The sequence below is a fragment of the Corvus brachyrhynchos genome, unplaced genomic scaffold (assembly GCF_000691975.1).
Source record: "Corvus brachyrhynchos isolate BGI_N302 unplaced genomic scaffold, ASM69197v1 scaffold517, whole genome shotgun sequence".
Taxonomy (NCBI): Eukaryota; Metazoa; Chordata; class Aves; order Passeriformes; family Corvidae; genus Corvus; species Corvus brachyrhynchos.
Window position 1 is genome coordinate 372,882 of NW_008238971.1, and position 6,864 is coordinate 379,745.

The window sequence follows — 6,864 nt, forward strand, 5'->3', positions numbered from 1 at the left end:
GCTAGAATGGTGGCTGCAGTCCTCTGAAGTGGTGATCCTGTAGAAAAAAGGGTCTGCTCTTCCTCAGAAGGTCCAGTGATGGCTCTGTAGCTCCTGTCCTCTGGAAATCCAGTGGGAAGCCGGTGTCTCTGGTGTTCAGTCCCAGATTATATCCACAATAGGATGCTTGGATCCTCCCTCTGGGTGGAGCATCTCACAATGGGGTAATGAGTCATGAGGCCAAGTGTTGATTAGGCTCATTAACAGAAGATAGTCCAGAGGGAGTTATCTCTGAGTCAGGCGGCAGGACAATGATGGGCAATTAACAGAAAGATAGTCTGGGGGGAGGAGGCAAGGAAACACTGCCCCACCTGATTTCAACAGCTGATGGGGATGGTAATAGAATACACTGCAACCCAGGACACCTCCAATTAAAGAATGTTTAATTTCCTCAAATATATACTCTGACCCGGGATGAAGAAATCTTCAAGAGCTATCACTGGTTTACAAGGTTAGCTGGTATTTCAAGTTGGGAAATAGTATTTCTAGGAGAATCTGCTGCTGACCAAAGGCATCGAGAGATTGAGAGAAAAAGGACAAAGACTTTCATGAGACAGCCACAATAGAAAGACTGGCTAAGAACATCTTCTGGCTAGGGGATTTTAAGGAGACTTCAGCTCAGAGTAACACCCTCCAGCAGTGAACAAGAATTGAACAATAAATGAAAATACTGTCAGGTTCTCGTCTTTGTATTGAGAGGAGGAGAAAAAGGGAGCAAACAAAGAGTTACAATTTTGCCAGTAATTCCCATAATACTAATTACTATAAAAATGAGAGCTCCTCTGCTGTGACACAGTAAACCCTGCTAACCTCCTTTATCATCTCAACACTCTCCTACTGACTTTTCTGTCTCCTCATGAGGACAGCAAATATGTCACTTTGCCATTTCTGATTGGCCCTGACATGCCAAGGCTTCTGCATGTGCTAGATTTGAAACCTGTGACATTTCCATGGAATAACACAGGACACATCCAGAAAGTAAAACCCATGTACAAACATTTACAAAGGCTGTGGCCTGCAGATGTAAACTAATGGGGGCCTGAAGCCTTCAATACCTGTTTCCTATGGCCCCTGTTACAGTACAGCCAGACTCCTAAGATCTTTAAATTATAGCATAACACAGTGAAGGGCAAGCAATACTTCTAACTATAAAAATATGTTGGAATATAAAACTTGAATACAATCAAACTGTAAGCATTGCTTAAAGTTTACTATATTGCCAGCCAAGTAATGCATTTTTGCAAAGGAAAAAAACCCAAGTGGTTATAAAATACTGGGTTTATAGTGGGAAGGCAGTGATTTTTCATAAGACTTTGATACTTCCAGTCAGCAAACACTCTGTCAGGGTGGTGGTAAGTTGCTCCAGGCATAATGTTTAATAATGTCTCCTTGCATGGTGGGAACTCTGATCTGACTGTCCATCACAGTAACATTACAGATTACACGGCAATCTATAAACAGTTTATAATAGGATAGTTTGCAAATGCTCCACTAAAAACAAAGTGGAGCTTACACATGTGTCTCTTTTAACTCTGAATTATTTAGAATACCAAGAATAAAAAGTTTAATGATGAACAAACCAAAGATGGATTGTACACAATGAACTTTTAAAATATTTCAGTGAAGCATTAAAGCAGCTTTTAGTTCTGCTGGCAGTGGCTGAATCCTCCTAGGAGCTGTATTTGGAGTTGCAGCTGAGAGAACTCATGTTTCATAGCAAATTAGTTGTTAGACTGTTAATTTAGCTAAGAACAGATGTGGGTATTTGTTTTAGGGAGGGTTGTAAAGTTCAAGAGCAGAAATTTTCTGGGTGTGCTTGAAATAATGCAGGCAGAGGTAGCAGGGATTTCCTGCCTGAGTAATTCTTCCCTCACCTCTTCCAGATGAATCACTTGTGAAGAGAAAAGCAATGCCCATACTCCTCATGACTTGGGACTATCAAGTTCCCATTGTACTACACTACAACAATTCCCCTCTCTGCTACTGACATCCTTAATTCACATGTCAGAGAATCCAGAGTGGCAGTACCTAAACAGCACCCTAGAAATCCTAAAGGAAAAAACGTACAGGACAAGTAAAAATGAGTGGTCTCATTTTTCTCTGTTTGAAACATCCGTGCCCAGTTTACAGAACAAGATAAATTCTACTGTAGGTTTCAGCCTTGCATATGTCCCTGGAAGCGTTTAAGGCCGGGTTGGACAGGGCTTGGAGCAACCTGCTCTAGTGGAAGGTGTCCCAGCCCATGGCAGGGGAACTGGAACAAGATGGTCCTCAAGGTCCCTTCCAACCCAACACTGCGACTATGATTAGAGCCATGCAAGGTTCTGGCAAACTGTAGTTTATAGGGGACCATTTACTCCTGCAGCCTGGGATGAGACCAAGTAACACTGTAGGAAAATCCAGCTACCACTGCAATGAAGTAGCATAGAACAGGAATTCCCACCACTGCCACTCCATAGAGTTTGGGAAGAAAGCATGCATTACTACCAAGTCAATCGAAATAGACGTTTTCAAGAGCCAACCCGTTAGAAAAGACACCAAAGCCACAGCAGAGGTTAGACTGCAGTTTAGTGACAAAGTAAATAAATATCTATACGTTCAGAAAGAAAATTCTTTTGTAGGACGAAACTGACAATTGTTTTCTGAGAAAAATTTTAAGTTGTTTTGAAAAAAACAAGAGTTACTACATGTGATGATAATGTTAAAAAGAAAACAACAACATCAAAGACAGAGTAAGCACATTTACTCTTTCCTTTCACATAAATGCACTTGCACACCACCATACACACTCTCCTTTGATGACTAGCATTTAACAAAGTGATTTCAAGTAAACATTAAAAATGTTCTTCTTCCTAAAAATCTTGAATCTCAAACACAAATCCAATTCTAACAATGAATATTATGGGTTTGGCCAGGCCCCCTGCAGAAAAGCTGCAGCTGTGTAAGACATTCCTACAGCTCAGCTGTTCAGTGTCCCTTCTTGCCACACCCATATATACATCAATCACATATGGGTCATTTGAGAATCCCTCATTGCTTTAGTGCACAGCCAGCCAGGGCAGCTAAATCTGTTTCTGCAACACGACTGTGATCTTGGTGAACAGCAGCTGAATGCTCTCATTCAGCTTGAGGGTGCTGTGGTGGGTGACACCCCAGCTTTTCCATCACCCACTCTGGCTCTCCTCCTTAGGGCTTTTTTCCTCAAGGACATAAAGTTATTTAGAGGCTCCTCTCAGACAGCAACAATTCAAGCAATTTTCTATATTGCTCACTCACAATCCTGATTCAGCTGTAAATAGATTTCCAGCTGAAAGTTCATGAATAGCACTTTTTAAGCTGCATTAAAGCTAGATAGATGCAGACTGGCATGCACTGATGCTATAGACTCCAAAGTACTGCACTATTATTCAGGTATTTTCCTGTGGCAGAAAACATGGAAATTTTGGAGGAGGGATGCTAACCCTGCTGACTCCAACGAAACAAACTCTCCAGGTCTCTGAATTTGGAAACATTTTCCAGTTGCAATTAGTATTGCAGAAACATGTGCTTACCTGCTAAAGGAAGAAGAAAACAGGACTGAATAGTAAACAGGGGAGACTCTGCATCAAGTGTCCAAGAGCCAACATGAAAATTCTTGACAGGTGATATAAACTGGTTGAAAAAAGTCAGGCCCTTACAAAAAAGTCAGCTCTGCAATGAAAGATGAACAAAAGAGTAGTGTTGTAAATATTGCTATTCTACAATATGTTTCAAGAGTGCACTAATAAACCCATAATGACATACACAGAAGTAAAATAAGCCCAATAATCAGTGCTGTTCTGCCTCATTGGTGACTCAAATATTTCTTCTTGCACTTTTCCCTTTTCTGTTTTTTTTTCTTCATGGGGAGCAATTCATTGGCACCAACATTAAGCTACACTTATCTCTAAAGAAGGCAAGAGAGTTTCCAGGGGCACAGACAGTGCAAGCAGTTCTGTGTCCCAGCATTAACGAGGTGACAGAAAAAGGTTTGAAACATGCTGCATGATCTACTGTGATCAGCTTTGAAAAGCAGATGTCCTGGATGCCCAGGAAAGTCTTAAATGCATCATTTAGAAATACTGGGAATTCTTCCTTTAGGGCTTCAAATGATGGGTGTAATATCACTGCCTGCCCTGGTCTGGTCTTGAAGTGCCCCTCTGAGGTGACTATTAATATAGTTAACAACTCCAGAGTGGATAGACTGGTGCAACACAGAATTAAGAATTATGTGAATTCTAACCCCAATATAAACACTTTCATAATTTAAAGATTATTTTTGCAAATAACTGGTCAATAAATACAGAATACTATTAGGAAAATCATATATGTGTGTGTCTGTGTGTGTGTGTGTATATGTACACACACACATACATATATATACCATACACACTGATACACAGTGGTATTCACATGCATACACATTCTGAGTACAGTTCTTCATGCCTTGCACTTTGCACAGTCATTAGTACCAGCTCTAACACACTGCTAAATTTAACTAAACATACATAGATGTCCTTTATGGCTTAGTTCATCCTGGGTATAAACCACTCTTGTTTTGTGACATTCATACCCACTTTGCAAGGATGTGGCTGCACATGTTTAAAAATATGTATTTTAAAGTTAACCTTTCCTGCACTTGAGAGAGCTAAACAATCCCCTTATACTCCTACCTTTGTCTGCTCCATGGGTATCAGCTTCATTCTGTTACCACTTATTTTAGGCGAACTTAGAGATGTTAGCTTAAGTCCGAGCATTGGGCAAAGCTGGGCATTTTGCCTGCAATGCATTCAGGACCACAAACACAAGCAGCTCAGCAGAGAGCTGCAGAACTGGAGAAATCACCCTCGGTTGGAGGCTACAGAGCCTTGAACTGGTGTCCTCAGCACCTGGGCCAAGTTAGGGAAAGCAACCTCTCAGCAGCATGCGGGAGATAGCACATAAACAAAATCGACATGAGGTGGTGCAAAAACACAAGGTACAAACACAGTCACACCAGAGCAACAACTCCTGTGGACACAGCTGGACATTGCATGAGTATATGAAAAACTGCTCTAATTGTATGAGAAATCCCACTGATGTGTTTAGGCCTGAGCAGCAGGCCTCAACCCAAGTTGACTTACAAGATGACCCTGGGCAATATGTGACTAACACCATCAGTATAATTTAGCTAAAAATAGATGACTAAGATGCTTATGCTAGCTGGCTCCTTTAGAAACTTTCACATAGTAGTTAGTTATCTCCAAGAAATGAATCATTTTAAGAAATTTCAAAACCGACATGAATAGAGACTTGTTTCTACAATATTTTACAGGAAACCCTCCCAGCCGAGGCCTGGGCTCTGTCTGGCCAAGTCTTGGCCCCTGCTGGTCAGGAAGCGTGCCCTCAGATCCAGGAGTCTCTGTGCTAAAAATATAATCAAGTCACTTCGACTTACTGATTTGGGCCTATAAAAGCTGGGCCCACTTTCGGGGTGAATTTGGAGACTTCACCTATGGGTGGACACACTGTGTAGGATTTTCCCAATTGCTGAGAAGGGTTCTGCAGGTCCTTGCTGTGAAACTGCCTCCAGCAGCGACTGCTGACTCTGGATGATGGTAAAGTATTTAGGCAAGTGGTGATATATCTTTCTCAATCACTATCCTTTCTCTTGTATCGTAATGATTTGGTGCATTACCTTGCTTATTTTTGCTTGTTGCTAAAGCCAAGTGCATAGTTTTACTGGATGTATCATTTTACTTTTGTGTTGCCTTAATATTCATAGTAAAATAAGACCATTCTTTCTATTGGTGTCTGTGTCCTTTAAATTGCCCCACTGTCCTGGGTTGCAGTGTATTCTATTACCATCCTCAGGAGCTGTTGAAACCAGGTGGGGCAGTGTTTCCTTGCCTCCTCCCCCCAGACTATCTTTCTGTTAATTGCCCATCATTGTCCTGCCGCCTGACTCAGAGATAACTCCCTCCGGACTATCTTCTGTTAACGAGTCTAATCAACACTTTGCCTCATGACTCATTACCCCATTGTGAGATGCTCCACCCAGAGGGAGGAACCAAGCATCCCATCGTGGATATAATCTGGGACTCTGACCACCAGAGACAACCCTTCCCACTGGATTTCCAGAGGACAGGAGCTACGCAGCCACCATTGGACTTTCTGAGGAAGAGCAGACTGCTTTACTACAGGATCACTGCTTCAGAGGACTGCAGCCACCATTCTACCAGACTGCTCCCACCACCCTGCCTAACAGGGTGTCAGGTTGTACCTTGACCCTGTCAGTTTGACAGTGTTTTCTTTTACTTTTTTTTTCCTTTTCTTTAATTTCCATTAAATTGTTATTCTGACTTGGTGCCTCCCACTGGTTTGTTTTCAAACTAGTACACCCACCAACTGGCAGAACACCCACTGATTTCAGACAGATATTATTGACAAAGGGCACAATAATAGCTATTTGGTTCTCAAAAAATGAAGTGCTTATGCATATGAAAATAGTGTTTTGCTTGGAGAACCTGCTTTGACATTTCTATGCTAGTAGATTTTTAAAAATCCTCCATTTTGCCTATAACCAGTGATAATTTGATCAGTCAGGATAATAAACCTACATCATAGTGCTATTCTTTAGGATTTGAGGAGGTCATTTCAGAATAAAACTCCACTGCCTTTTTCACTTAAACTGACCTAAATTTGACAATTAAAGCTCAGCTATTCCATCAATGCAAGAATGAAGTATAAATTATCAGGGTTTTTTAATTTGTGAAATACATTTATCTTGCTTTCATCTAATATTCATTTTATCCAAAACAATGTATA

General features: G+C 41.2%; 1 protein-coding gene across 1 annotated transcript in view; it reads right to left on the reverse strand.

The window, feature by feature from the left end:
• Positions 1-3,749, reverse strand: part of PRR5 (proline rich 5) — a 75,206-nt gene extending 71,457 nt beyond the window's left edge. The window contains exon 1 of the mRNA XM_017738694.1: positions 3,591-3,749. The gene's annotated coding sequence lies outside the window, so the exon portion shown is untranslated. The remainder of the gene's footprint in view (positions 1-3,590) is intronic.
• Between the last annotated feature and the right edge of the window lie 3,115 nt (positions 3,750-6,864).